Source organism: Heliangelus exortis, chromosome 7, assembly GCF_036169615.1.
Source record: "Heliangelus exortis chromosome 7, bHelExo1.hap1, whole genome shotgun sequence".
Lineage (NCBI taxonomy): Eukaryota > Metazoa > Chordata > Aves > Apodiformes > Trochilidae > Heliangelus > Heliangelus exortis.
In genome coordinates, this window is record NC_092428.1 from 18,458,801 (window position 1) to 18,473,162 (window position 14,362).

The 14,362-nt window shown below is 38.1% G+C and overlaps 1 protein-coding gene and 1 long non-coding RNA gene across 5 annotated transcripts in view; one reads left to right on the forward strand and one right to left on the reverse strand.

The window, feature by feature from the left end:
- Window positions 1–14,362, forward strand: part of ANK3 (ankyrin 3) — a 351,630-nt gene that overhangs the window by 96,084 nt on the left and 241,184 nt on the right. The window lies entirely within an intron of this gene.
- LOC139798049 (uncharacterized) lies at window positions 793–4,967 on the reverse strand. Its single transcript, XR_011726684.1, has 3 exons — window positions 4,735–4,967; window positions 4,544–4,626; window positions 793–1,016 (listed from the first exon to the last, which is right to left on the reverse strand). It is a non-coding gene; the product is annotated as an uncharacterized lncRNA (long non-coding RNA).

Here is a 14,362-nt window from a genome sequence, read left to right on the forward strand (position 1 = left end):
GCCACTGAGATTTGCTGTGTGGAACTTCTAGTGAATTCAGTGCTATGTGTTTTCTGGTTAAACAGTTCATTTTGTGAGAGAGCCAAAATTATTTCCTGCCCTTAGGGCATAAAACCTCACGAATTCTTGGGCTTTCTCCCTGTGAATTAATTTCATCACTTGTAAGATCTTCTGTCATCTTTAACATATGGCAAAATAGTTGAAAACCTGTTTACAATGTTAAAGCTACTTACACAGCTATAGGAGGTAAAAAAACAGAATACCATAAAAATATGTATTAGATTATAAAGAAAAAGTATAAGCACTAAATACCATAATCAGTTGTTCATGAATGCCTTACTGCAATTCCCATGGGCTAATTGTTTATTAATAAAGTTTCTGTTTTATAGAACGATTTTTTTTTCTGCTGCCTATACACATATGTATATATGTGTGAATATATTTGCATAATATAGTTTTTTTTCTGTACAAATATTTGTTTTAAACTATCCTCTGGGATATGCATGAAATAATATTTATAGTTCAAAAATATTTAATCATATCACCTGCATCTGTTGAAGAGGGATTTTACATTTCCTGGTGGGTCATAGTATTCACTGTAACAAAGCTCTTCTTTTTCAAAACTAGTAGGATTCACAGAATACTAAAACATTTTTAGTCTTGCTTACATGCACAAGTAATTTCTACGACAGGATTATGAGAACAGTAAAGATTGGAAGATTGGCTGGCTGTAAGAATACAGCTTTCACTTTTGTAAAGTTACTTTGATTGGGTTTTTTTCCGAAGCTTGGATTGCTCTTTCCGATTTAATATTTTGAGGGTGAGAGACTGGAACTGAGGAGGGAAATAACAAGAGCCCCCAAACATAGCTAGGGACAGTTATTCTCCAGCTCTGTCCTATGAGGTCTCAAAGAAAGCTGTTTTGTTGTAATTTAACATGGGCCAAGGAGAAGGTTCCTGATGAATCCTGGGCTTTGAGGCTATCCAGTGTGTAGGGACAATCCAGCTGGAAACTTCTGGTGGAGAGAGACAATTTGAGAGTAATTTTGGATGGAAACTGGCTGGCTTGCTCATATAACATAAGGAAGACTGAGGTACAACTGAAAGGGGGACATACAGTCAGAAAAGATGGTGGAGACTGTAGTGAGATCCAGCCTGAAAAGGATCTTTGCTACTCAGGTACCCTCCTCTGTGTCTGCCCACTCAAGGTGATAGGGCTGATTTTTACAAGCCACGAGGAGCTGTGCCTCAGGATTATTTCAAAAACTTGCATTGGTGAGTCTCACTGGTTCACCTACCAAGCTGTCATATTTGGAAGCTAAGTTGTCACAATGTCTTAAATGCCTTTTTTATTAGGTGGTAAATCACTTGAAAAAAACTTTTTATAGGGCTGTCCTAAGTTTCAATCTATCTCCAGGGATGGATGAGCTACTGGTTTTGATTTGTAGAAGGAAACTTTTAACTCTTTCTCTCTCAGCAGCAGTAAGCACAATTAGTTATTCACATCAGAAACAAATAAATTAAGAACTTCCAGAATAATGGAGATGGGAGAATTGCATGAATGCCCTGGCTCCTGTAGGATGCATTTTCTTTAGGCTGAATGGCTAAGTCATATACCATCCTGTAACTTTTTAAGACAGCTGACATGATGATATGCAGACTTGATTTCTCTGTATGAATTTTGCAAAGCTCCTATAAACACTGGGAATGAATTATTAAAAAGTACTAACAACCTAAAGATTCGCTGGCATTCTTGTCAGATAACCTCCACAATGTGCAGGTAGTTCTAAATCTGCAAGATCCTCCCAAAGTAAACCTTCAAAGGCTTTGTATCACTTCAGCATGGCAGTTTGCCCTTGTCCTGTCTCCCATTCTGTGGTCAAACAGGTCAGTAAAATCCATTTCCTAAAGTAGCTGGGTTATTCGTATGGTTAAATTAGAAACTTCTTGGGTTTTATTGTAGTGCAGTACAACAGGTGTACTGTAATATGTTAAATTGATAAATATATTGAATACTGACCTATTTATTGGTTATCTCTAGAACAGTGATAATGAATCAGTGAAATAAGCCTGCTGATAAACTCCTGTGGTCATGGTAACTTGGCATACAGCTTTGCCCTAATGACATCATATATATAAATGCATTTGAAATATACCTATTTAGTACTAAGTATATAATCAAACATACTGCCTAGCTTTGTAATGAGTCTGTGTACATTCTCTTTGGCTTATTTTGTGCTTGCAAAAAATAATTTATTACCTTAGTTTTCATTTTTAGTGAATAACTTGTGCCTCGTAGAAGATATTTTTTGCATTAGGAGTTGTAAATGTGCATTTTTTTTTAAACTTCACCTGGTCTTTATTTTTGGCCATGTTCTTACCCATTAACTACTTCACATCAGAACTTTGTGGGTGCTTTGGGGGTTGCCTGAGGTATCCTCCCCAGAGGAGGATCACTCAGGGTGGCACTGCAGGCACTCCCTTGCAGAGGTTTAGAAAGTCCTGTCAATTCATATTGAATGCATGAAGAGCATTCACTTCCAGTCGTGGCCAGAGCTGTGACTGTAATTCTTAAATTTTTGTGTAATTTTGCTTGACATTCAACTTTTTAAATTAATGCAGTTCTTCTCTTGCTACTGTATCACACCATCTTAATTTTGTTGTGATTTTTTAAACTCGGTGTAAGACACTGGCAATGGATTGATTTTTTAATTAGCATGGCTACAAGCTACAACTGGTTTTATTTGTCTTTTTGCTGCAGCTGCTCAGCTGTATACTTCCATAATTTCTGACTGTGAGACAAATTTAGTTCTATAATGATGGCATAGCATTTTCTACTGTGTCAAAAATACAATGATTTTTTGCATTTAGCTTCATGTTGGTAGAAAATGTCCTGTGCAGCTAACACAATTTTATGTTGATTATACACCGTGCCTTACCTTGTTTGCAATTAAGTGGAGGAGGCACATCCACACAGATGTCTTATTTTTAGTATTACAGTATTGCATGTGCTATTGTTATTCCAGTAAGATGCTTTAGCTTAGTTTAGCTGGAAAAATTTAAGTCAAGGAATTGTTCCTCTAATGGGTTGTTTTTGTGACAGCACCACTTCATTATTGCAAGAAAGCAAATGTAACAAAAAGCAGGACTCAATAATCTTGTGGCTTGATGAGTAACTTCTCCTACTGACTTCTTACTAAGAGTAAATCCTTTTCAAGGCACTGGAAACGTGTTTACTTATGGCTTTTCTTTTTGGCTAGTAGCCTTAAGTTCCTGGTCAGACATAGGGGAAAAATATAGAGTAAGAAGCCTTAGGGTGCTTAGACTGATGTGGTGATGATGTTACTACTACAGTTGTAATGGTCAAGACATACAGTGAAGTTTGGAGGGGTGTCAAATAGGACAAAAATGTTACAAAAAGGTGGAAGGAACATTGCGTTTTCTGAATAATTCCCCTTACATGTGGGAACGAATTATAAATATTGCAAAAGTTTCACTCTCGATAAGGTGCAAATACACCAAATGTGAAAATAACCCTTATCTTTGCAAAGAAGGAACAGAGCAGTGAATCTGCACTGAAAGGATCCATTTTTATGGATGCTGAGGCTTAAATCCTGCCCCCTACACAAAAACAAACAAACAAACAAAAAACCCAAACCCAAACCAAATCAAAAAACCAACAAAACCAACCAAACAAACAAAAGGTACTATTGGGCTTTCCAGCATATTGAGTAGTTTATTTGTTGTATTTGGGCTTTTCATGATAAATATCACAGCTTTCCTCTCATGAAGATAAGGCCATTCTACTTTTAAACCTGACATGGAAAAATATCTAAGTTTATAAACCATGTATACTTCACAGCAAAAAGTGAGGAGGAAGGCAACAGAAAAAGGAATCTCTATTAATATTACACAACCTGAAGTTTGGCACCTCATGCTGGAAAATTTTATGCAGTATTTCTACATAAAATCGACTGGATTTCTTAAGGATAAGGATTGTTGTATTTAACCTGCCTTGATTTTTCTGTGAAGCAGAACATAACATCTGTTTATTATGCTGCTGTAAATTGCAACACAATTTTTATAAGGACTGTTAACGTTCATTTGAAGTTTCAAGTGATGAAGGGTTCACTATGTCTTTTGGTAAACTATTTTAATGAAGTATTTTCACTGTTATAATTTTGCCAGGCACGTATGCTCTGAATTGAGATACTAACAAGATGTATTGTTAATCAAAATTACACTAAGGGTTTAGACTGTCTTCTGTCTTAGTACCCTAGAAACAAAATAGTATGGATGTTGGAAAGGTTGCTCTTGAGGGGATAAAAAGAACAAGGGAGCGTCACATGTTCACCATCTCAAAGGTATTATCTTATTCAAATATCTGTTTTTGCTTTAAATAATCAGCTAACTGCCTCTCTTATTAACATGCAAAAAGATATTTTTATTGACCAGGTCTGGCTTTATTTGTTTGGACAACTGGTCATTCTCAGAGGCTTCAGATCCCCTATGTAAGTATAAATCCTCAAGGATCTTTTCTCACCTCTTAAAATAGGCCTCTATTTCAGAAAGCAAATTCCACCCTCAGCGATTCCTGTGTGCTCCATTTGGTGTTCAGAAACATATCTGAAAATGTAAGACAGAAATGCCATATGCTGCTTGCCTGTGAAAAAACTTGGATTTAAAATGGATGGAGTCCTTGTCATCAGTCCATAATGACTCTCCTGGCAGTACCTGAAACGGGGGAGGTGGGGGGCACATGGCAACACTGGATCCCCCTTTTCCCCACCTCAGCCTTCACTCCCAGCTCCTCTGCCTCTCCCTGCTCCTGTCCCTGCTTTCCCACCTCTTTGTCTCCACTCCATCTGCACCATCTGCAGGGCGGCTGGAACTGGCTAGAACCAGCCAGAACCAGCTACAACTGCCTGGAACCAGCTAGAACTGGCTAGAACCAGCCAGAACCAGCTAGAACTCTCTGTGCCCTGCCCAGGGACGCCCCTGCCTCTACTCAGGCAGATCTCTCAGCTCTGTTGCCACACTGGGGCGTGGGCAAGGAAAACTCTGGAAAAGGGCTCAGCTCTCCTTGTACATGACTCCCCACAGCTCTGCTTCGAGTGGAGTTGGTCAGATTTTTGATTCTGGCCCTGTGAGTGCCGTGGTGTGGGCGAGGGCAGCACCTTGAGGGGAGCAGCACAAGGCAGCACATGCCCATTTTGCAGCTGCAAGGTCAGAGCATGCTCTAGGCAAAAGGAAAACCAAAATCTGATCTCACTTTTGCTGCGGTGGTACTGATGTAGCTTTGTTTCAGGTCTGTTTGGTGTAGCTGAGCATCATGCATCTCTGTTTTCTTGGCCACTGTGCTTATGTGTTACCTGAATGAGCAGTTACCCGAGTTGTGTTACTGGTTGTGCTTAGCTCCGTCTGCAGCCTTGTCCACAGGTGTTACCACTTGGCTTTGCCAGAGAGCAGCAGGATGAGATTCAGGTGTTGTTTGAGTTTAAAATCAGTGCAAGCTTGGCAAAGTCAGTGGGTCAAAGATGACTACAGCAGTTGAGAATGTGGCTCAGGATGGTGTTGTTCCCTGTGATATTGTGTGAAAATACATTTTAAGACTCTTCCTCTGCTCTAGTTGTGACTCTACTCTTGCCCATGAGTTTGGGATGAAGTGTACCTTCAGGAGAAAACTTTCCTCGTAAACCAGACTTTGGCAACATACAGCAGATCTCACATATGCACAGTAAGAAAATCCCGGGGTTGCTTTCATGCCAGTGAGTACTAATTTTCCTGTATATAGTTTTCAAATTTTGACTTCAGGGTGTTGTGCTGAACTCAATAAGCTGCTTAACTGCCACCCTTTCTCACATCTATCATTGTGTAACAGAAGTCTGCTCTGTGATTAACCTGCTTGGTTTTGGCAGAAGGGAAGATGGAGAAGCTTGTTTGTGGTAGAACTGCAGAACTGTATACTGACTGGGCTTTGCCTCCTGTAATTTCTACCTACCTTTCAGGTGTCTGAGTGGAATCTCTCCCTCGTGACCTGAAGAGGTGTGTAAAATACATGGAGCTTTCTGCATTTCTTCTTAATCCTTGGTACTGAGGGTGCCAGCACATGTTGCTTCATGCAGCTTGGCTTTAAGCTATTCTTGTCTGCATCTCTCAACAAAAACAATCAGTCTAAAAGAACAAGGTAATTGGGTCGGGGTGATCCACTCTTAAAATTTATTAGCAGATCAGAGGTAGTGTCCTTTATTTAGCATATAGAACATTACTCCATGTGATTTTTGTGCTGAGTGGCTTATAGAAAACACCTTTATTGTGAATAACTAAGCTGGGAAAAAACATCAACAAAAGAATGTTTGTTAGAGCATGTGAATGTGAACAGCCTGGGTTATTTAATTAAGGAATGAAACACCATTTCAATTCTTATTTTCCTTTGAAAGTAGAAATTGTTTGGATATAATTTTAATGTAATGAGTGGGTTTAAATATTTGAGACCATACATTAAGATCCTGTTCAATTTAATGTTCCTTTTCCCCATGGTGTCCTGGAATTGTGAGATGAGAGGAATCACATTCTTCTTTTCAGTCAGGGCATTTTAATAGAGAACTTGCCCTTATAGTTTTATATGAAAGCAGATGTTTCTGTATACATGTTTTATTTGTGTTTTGCTGTGATCTGGTTTAGAACTTTGTGTCTTCAGTGTACATTTCCCACTACTCTCAATCAGTTTTTGCAGTTTATGAATGCTGAACTCTGATGGTTTTGTTCTAATTGGAACTGTGTGACTCCAGTTCATTCAGTGAGATTTTGTCTGAATGGCTTCAATGGCCTCAAAATATTGTTATTGATCTCTTGATACTTCAGCAACCTTTCAACCTTCTCTTTTGTCTTGTTAGCCTTGTATTTTGTACCTTCTCATGCATTATGAAAAGTCTCTGGTTCTTAGAATAAGATGAATTTTTACAGAGGGAGACTTTTAGTTTTCTACTTGCTTCATGTAAGTTCCTTGTGACTGTTTCTGTATGTAGCTGCTATGTTATACTTCTAAAAAATAACTTTAGTAAACTATCCAATAGCTGATTACTTCTGTGTGGTGTGCAGAGTGATTTCATAACATATTCTTTGTAGGTATTCAGTTTAAAAAGAAAAATTCAATGCAAGTGTCAGAGACTGAATATTATAATTACAGATTACTTTGTGATGAATAGAGGCAAGAAGAAAATAGCTAAATTGTTAACATGCTGGTTTTCCACGATATTACTTTGAAAATTGAACCATTGTAGCACTGCTTTCTTGTATCATCATTTGACTGCATGTTGTACATCCTGATTGCAAACTGTATATATTAGTGGCTTTGGTAGCCACAAAAAATATTATTAGGCTGTGTGGCACTGAACATGTTAATGTCAAACAGGAGGAGAAGAATATTTATACTTTAATGAAACTGCAGAGAATATGTATAGAAATAAATTGAAATTTCCCAAACAGGAATATATCTCTGTTACTGAAACTGGCATTCAGGACCTTGTCTTGTATTTAATTTAAAATTGCAGCAGGACAGTTATGCTAAAGAAGTGGTTCAGCATTAAGTTGCTCTGTTTTTTCATCATCCAGGTGTTTCTTCAAACCACAGTAAAGTGCACAGCCCAGTACAGTCCTGCTGAGGGAGGCAGGATCACAACACATTGTACTGTGGTTTTAAGTGTGTTTGAATAATCATTATTTTTAGCTTTCAAATGTTGCTCTGTTTGTAAATCTTCAGACACTTCATTCTCAAACCAGTTGTCCTGAGTGAGGATGATTTTGCCTTCCTGAACAAACAGTTCATCCAGAAATAACTTTTCATGGTAAAAACCAGAGTCACCATATGACCTGTTGTAGACTAGAAAAACTGAGGTCATTCTCTCTGACATTACCATGACTCATTCCTGCTTAACATTTTGAATCTGCTGTGGCCATTGTATTTGCAGATTCTGACAAATCAAGACTGACCAGCAGTAAACCCTGATGTATAGCAGTGAGTCACAGTTGAAGTACCTGATACTTTGAGTGCATTTCTGTAGGACTTTAAGGTAAAAGCAGTCCCCAAAAACACTGATTTAGAGAAATGTCTGTAACAAAGGGCAGTGGTTGTCTCCCTGTACTTGGCACTTGTGGGACCACACCTCAAATATCCTTTTCAGTTTAAGGCCTGTCACTACAGGAAAGAATTGAGGTTCTGGAGCAAGTTCAGAGATGGACACCAAAGCTGGTGAAGGGTCTAGAGTACAAGTCTTACTAGGAGCAGAAGAGGGAACTGGGGTTGTGTAATCTGGAGAAGAGGAAGCTGAGGGAAAACCTTCTCACTCTCTATGACTGCCCAGAAAGGAGGCTGTATGGAAGGAGCTGTTGGTCTCATCTCCTAAGTAATGAGTGATAGAACAAGAAGAAAGGACCTCAGGTTGTGTCAGGGAAGGTTTAGGCTGTATTAAGGATGTTTCTTCACTGAAAGGGTTGTCAGTCTCTGGAACAGGCTGCCCAGGGAAGTGGAGGAGTCACCATACCTGGAGGTATCTAAAAGACCTGTAGTTATGGTGCTCTGAGACATGGTTTAGTTCTGGCTTTGGCACAGCTAAGTTAACAGTTGGACTTGATAATCCTAAAGGTCTTTCGCAACCAAAACTACTCTGTGGTTCTGTATTTTTGATTGCCTGTGTTACCTTATTGGTGGCTGTGCTGTGACAGTGTTTCCTGAAGTTATGTTTTCAGGGAGGTAAGGCTGACTGCTTTGTAGCAGGAACAGAATCTACTGAGCACGTTAAGTACCTGGTGAGATGAGCATCTGTGCAGTACTTACAGCTATTAGAGATCAGCTAAGCACCTGAAAAGTATATGCAGTTTTGTAAGAGAGGATGTATGAAAAAATTGTGCAGTAATAGAACTGAGAAATTGCTTGTTATTGCTTGCTATTGCTGCCTTTGAAAGTCCATGTGTCTAAGAAGATTGTTGGAATGTAATAATGGGGAATTGAAAAAAAACCAAAACAACTTAAAAATGTTGAGACATTACAAGACTATGAGGTTGAAACCCTAATTTGATTAGAGCTTTAGGTTAACTGGTATTAGTTATCAAGTAAAAGAAAAACCAAATAATTTCATTGCACTGTGTTCCTATTAAACACAGTTGCATCTTCAAACATATTTTAGGAGCTACAGAGCTATTATAGTAACACTTTATGTATGACGAAACTAAAGGAAATATGCAATTTTTTTGAGGAACTTCAGAAGTCTTCTTTCTCTTCTCTGGTCAGTAGCAGATTTTATTCTGAAGTAGACAGTTCTGTTGGTATTTTCACTGCTCCCTGCTTGCCACAAATTGGTGCATCACAGAAGTTGCTCGTTCAAATTGCACAATGTATTTTTGGGGAGGAGCATGTTCTAATATACACATGGCTATAGATTTAAACATTTTATTTTTCAGTGTATTGTGTCAAAGCTCTGGGCAACTGTTTAGAGACTCCCTTGTTTGTGTGTGCTGAGACAGGCAGCAAATTGTAATAAGAGTCAGTAAAGAATCCTTTGTTCACTAAAAAAAAACCAAAAGGCTTGCTAATCACTTATCCCAGAGTTAATATATACAGATAATATTTTAGAAAAGGGTAACACTGGAAAGAAAACTCTCACAAAGTAAATTGAATCATAAATATCTGACAGTGTTAGGTATACAGGTCTTTGCAGACACCTAAAATGGACTATGAATGGGGAGAGACTAAGACAGTTGGTAGGGTGTGTGTGAGAAATTATTGCAAACAATGTGTTCTACATTCTGGCATTATCTTTAACATCATCCCAGTTGATGTAGCAATTACTATGTAAATTGCTTCTTATCCTGAAGTTTTCTTTTGTATAAGAAATCCATGAATAGCAGAATTGAGGTAGGTGTCTTAACACTCATCCATCTTATGTTGATCTGCATCTTTGTTGTTGCTGGATATGAATGCAGCTAGGTCTGAGTTTAAATGTAGACCTATGAATATCTGGATTTAAAAAGTAAAAAAAAAATAAAGCTTTGGCTATCACTAAAAACTCTTCAATTAAAACAAATCCTTTGTGAGCTTCAGTTTCAGAATTGCTGAAACTGAGACTGATGTTGTGCAAGAACTGTCAGTTGAATGGATATTTCTTCCAGCAATGATTACTCTAATTTAAAATACAAGTAGTTATCCTCAAAGCACATCTTTTTTCAGCACATCTAAAAAATAGGAATAATTTCTTTTGTAATATTCTTTATTTTGACATTGTAAACAATATTTTTCTTCAGTAGCCTTAATGAAACAATATGTACTTGAATATCAGTATAAAAGAATTCAGTCTTTTACAAATAGAGGGCTGCACAAAGGGAAATAAAAAATAATATTTAGTGCAAATATCACATCTAGGGGAGCATCTCAGTACTACAGGCATCATTCATTTCCTGAAGGTTAAATACTGACCTGAAATCCTACCCACATCTACTTCCAAACCACCATTTCAACCTTAGGCTTCCAAAAAATCCTGAGCTTACATCTACAGCTCTGCTCAAGCAAGAGCAACATTTCTTTCTCCTCTTGAAAGCACGGCAGGAGGATCCCTTTAGAACCCCTCCTGCATGCTAGGTTCTACCTCAGTGATCCATTTTGGTGCACACAGAGTTGCATCCTGGCCCAACTGGGCTGTGTCCCTTTTTCTCTGGCACAGGATACTAACTGTTTGTTACACCCTGACATCCTGGGCCAAGTCAGATGCTAGTTTGTGTCAGTGTATCTCACAGAGACAAGCTTTGTTTAGTTTGTTTTTTCCAACACTAGTTATTATTCTGTCATGTTTAAATAAAGTATAAAATTTGATTTTTCGCTCCTAATAATTCTTTACTTAAGCAGGAGCTTGTTTGCCAAGCTTCTCTGCTGCTGTTGGCTGATGTAGGCATAGAATATTGTGTGCATGTGATAAGGATCCCTTTGAAGCTGGTTTGGATTTAAATTACTGTGTTTTTCAAATAGCTTTAAATCTTTTAGCTGCAAAGCACTACTCTGCTGAATATATTCTGTTCATTGTCATCAGTGATCCTAAAACACTAATAGAGGAGCCCATAGACACCTGTGCTGGCACACAGAGGTACAAAGGCCATCCAGAAACTGGGAGCAGGGAAGAGATTCTTCCTGCAATTGACAAAGCAGTCTGTTCTTTTTGTTGTAGCCATCACCATGGGAGGCTGCCTGTGTGTTCCTGGCACAGTGTTGCACATGGAGAAAGAACTGACTGACAGTATCTTTCAGAAGGCCCAGTGAATATTGGGCTGCCTAATTTTATTTTACTTTTTTTTAATTCTGTGAGTCCTGTTTCCATGAGAGGTCCTTAGGAGACCAGGCAACTAAATTAGAAGGTGATCCTCCCAGTTATTTAAGTGGGAAGCTGGTTGGGGTGAGCTGGTAGCAGATCTCCCTGCCAGGTACATTTTTTAAAATGTGTCTTCAGTGGACAATCTCTAATCTGTCTTTAGAGTGGTAATTGCAGCTTGCCTGTTTCTGGAAAATACATTTGCTTTTTGTGAATTAGCTTTTTTTTTTTTTTTTTTTTTTTTTTTTTTTTTTTTTTTAAATTTTTTTTGAGTGGAAGAGCTCTACAGAGCAAATGTAATGTTTCTGGGAATAGCATATGACCTGGGCTGCAGGTCTGCAAACAGCCCCCACAGTTAAGGCAGCACTGCATTTATCTTGACACTCACACTTTTGTCTTTCTAAAATTTAGCAGTCAGCTAATCTGATTTTCATCTCTCACAAATGTTTTGCATCCATTTTACCTGTATGAAAAATAAGGCCATGAAACAACATGGAGTTTCACTCTTTGTTAAATAAAACAGCAGGGGTTTAGTAGAAGAAATAAGTTAATGTCTTCTTTTAGCACTGGGTTTGTTGTTGGTTTTTTTTTTATAACATGAAGATAAAAGAAAGCAATGTTGTACCAGTTAGTACACAGGCAGTATACTTTTTCAGTAAAAAGGTGTTCACTGTTAAGTGGAGCCTCCTTATTATGAGCCTGACAATTGTTTTAAAAGCTTTTAGATAAGCTTTAGATTCTGATTTTCAGAATAGATTTGCAATTAAATTGTGCTTTAGGGATAACTGGAAATTGCTTTTTAGATTAAGAAGAGAGTAAAAGAACTCTTTCCTGAAATATCTAGAATCCTAGTCTGTTAAAGCATATACACAGGCAGCAGAAAATAAATGTGCAGATGGGGAGGCCTGAAAAAAACATCAAGTGCAAATCCTGAATTTATGCACATTTCTGACATTGTTGGATGAAAAATGCTGCTCTTATCTTCTATGGGTAACCATGGCTACCATGTAATGATTTTTTTCAACATAAAATTATACAGAAGTACAGGAGAGTGGTCTTGTCTCAGCTTGCACCATATGTATTTGGGTGATAAGGATTTTAGTCAATGACTGTGGTTATCAGTGTGGCACATTTACTTCTTTAAGAATAGCTTCAGATTTATGTCTTCGTGTCTCCATTAGTCCAGAGGGGAAAAGGTACTGGATTCCCTGAAGTACTGTTACATGAGATTTAAGCCATCTTCTTTTGTGTTAAAATATGTGAATGTTACCCCCTTGTATTTGAGCTGGGACAAAACATAAGCTGGGAAGAGCGGGATTCAAAAGGCAACACAAACTTCAGTATAAAGCACTGATGTTAAATTTTTGTGATAACTCGGTGCCATATTGATTATCAAATACATATTCCCTGAAGACTTAGGTACATTTTAGATTAGGATGCTTCCTTGCTTGATCTGCTTCTGTTTTCATTCATGTTTTCAGCTTCCTCGTGAACTTTGATGGAAGATGAGGTGAGCCATGAATTCCTAACCACTGAAATCTGTGGAACGTTAGGAGTATTTGTACAGAACCTGATAACTTATGCATGGAGCTAAAAATACCTTTATGTTTATCTCAACAAGTGCATGAGTTGTACTCCAAGAATGGTGACTGTGAATCAAAAGTGCTTGCCTCAGATGGGTGGTGAGATAGCCTGCTGCATCCTTCACTGTCCTCCTGGCTGCCAATCTCTGTTTTCTGAGCAAGGCTCCCTAGCATGGTGGCTCTGGAGAAACTAGCTAAAATTGCAGCTTACAAAGTTTAATTCTGGTGAATCAGGAGAAGGAATAAGAATAGTGTGTTAGTTGAGACAGATTAAAGTTGGTGCATGATTCACAAGCAGTAGGCTGGGAAAAACTATAAAATTCAAGAAGCCTTCTGCAAATATCAGTATTAGAAATAGGAGATTTTGTTTTCAATAGCCTTGTAGTAGAAAAAAAATGAGAAAATACGCAGTTCTATATAAATGTTTATGACAGATCTTTTCAACTCTTGTAATCCACAACTGAAAAATAGATCAATTTTTTGCCTGCTTTGGACAGGATATAGTTTCAGACAACTATATCTTCATAAAACTTAAGCTAATTCATTGAAAATTGTAACAAGGATGAAAAAATCAGAGATGTGACCAAGAAAGCAAACAAAAATCATCCTAAATATCTTAAGAAAGACAAACAAACAAATAAAAAAGCCATTGACTTTACCTATAGCCAAAGAGAAGCACACAGTTACAAGCACAAAGTATGTATGTCAGACAGGATTTTCTCAAGACACTGCAGGATGAGGATAAAAATGCTGCTGCTTGACTATTTTTCTTTGAAAAAGCACAGAGCAAAACAGACAAAAAATGTGCAAAAATTGCAACCTGGATCCATCAGAGGAAAAGGTAGTAGTTGAAGATAATCCTCATAGTAGCATAATTGTATCAGAAGAAATTACACTCAGGAATGCCTTACTTTCAAGAGGCAAGGAATGACTTGAGACAATGAGACAGCATATATGTGACGTGAGCAGTTCAAAACAGCAAATGACTTGTCAAGCTCAGATTAGTATCAGATGCAATGAAAAGTCAGTGATATGCAAGTAAACAGGAAACTGGATGCTGAAGATATGGTAGGACATCAGTGACTGTGCTAGGCTACAAAGACAGTGGTCAAGAAAAGGAAGAAAAGCTACAAGCAATCCCAAGCAAATTAAAATTATGTGATGGCTTCCTTCTACTGCAGTCCTAGCAGGGCCATTGCACGGAGACACCTCTGAACTGAAGACTGTGTCTGAAAATCAAGGTTAGAATTTCTGCCAAATAAGAGAAGAGAACAGCTAATGCTGGAAGCCATTGCTTGTAGCCCCAAATGCTGAGGTAGCTGAACACTTGCCTGCAAGTTGTTGTTCTGGGCTGTCCCTATTGGAAGGCTGTGACTCACAGGGACTTCAGGGAAACATTGTCTGTGACACTGTGACCATCATAAA